Here is a 1,193-nt window from a genome sequence, read left to right as displayed (position 1 = left end):
TCTTTCAATTTGATAGTTTAAATCCTTATTTGTAAATGTAATAATTTATTGGCTAACAAAAAACTTTTAAACAGAACTTAGATCTGCGATGAATTAATCATTGACATACCGATACGAAGATATCGCGAAAAAAAAAATAATAATAATAAATAAAAGGTCATTATCAACTATACAATCTATTATAGCTTCACACACAAAGTATTAAATTTCTACGTACATACTTCACTCACTAATTTGTGTTCTACACATAATTATAAGTATCACACGGTTTTTTTTTTCAAGTATCACAATGCATGAGGTTAATTTCACAATAGGGTTGCATAGAGGAGTTGCTTTCTTATAATGTGAACTCATTCTCCTGATCTTGAAAATTAAATTTCAAGATTATTATTATTATTGCTTAAAATTTCTATATCAACCTTTTATTGGGTTCTAAGCACTGTTTTCTGACCTAATCTATACGCTAGCATTACTTCAAATAAATACAATGCAAGTGGAGCAATTCAAAAAGTTTATAGCCATGCTTTCTTCACTTATATTAGTGGCGCACCAAAAACATGCACCTACATTTATTATAGCCCCCCTCAAATTAATTACAAGATTTATATATCTTAATCTAAAATAATAATATGTTATTTTGCATTGAGAAGGTGACTGGTGGAATATATAGTATAGTTTATAATTACATTTATCAAGTGTTGGAATTAAAAAAGACTCCATATTGTAAGGTTGGTTATTTAGAATACATATAATAAGACCCATCATTATATAAAGTTTTCGTCAAAACTTGCATTTATTATTGCATTACTATTGGTCATAGACTAGGGTAAGTTCTGTTTCCTTTGACTTCATAACACAAGATGATTGATATATTGAAGAATAACTTTTTGTTTAATGAAAAATGATTTACATTTGAGTCTAAGTACGGAATTTAATTATTCATTATTAGCTAATATCAACTAATTTTATTTAAATTTTTTTAGTCTCATATATTCATTATCGTTTTTTTTTTCATCTCTTTTTCTTCCTCCTTCTAACATCAGTTAAAGGTTGATAACTACCAATATCAGTTACTTTAACTTTTTTACTATAAATTTTAAATCTTAAATTTTAAATTATAAACTATAAATTAAATCTTAACTCTTAACTAATATATTTTAAATTATATATTATAAATTTTATACTCTATACTC

The sequence above is a fragment of the Arachis ipaensis genome, chromosome B07 (assembly GCF_000816755.2).
Source record: "Arachis ipaensis cultivar K30076 chromosome B07, Araip1.1, whole genome shotgun sequence".
Taxonomy (NCBI): Eukaryota; Viridiplantae; Streptophyta; class Magnoliopsida; order Fabales; family Fabaceae; genus Arachis; species Arachis ipaensis.
This window is presented reverse-complemented; position numbering follows the sequence as displayed.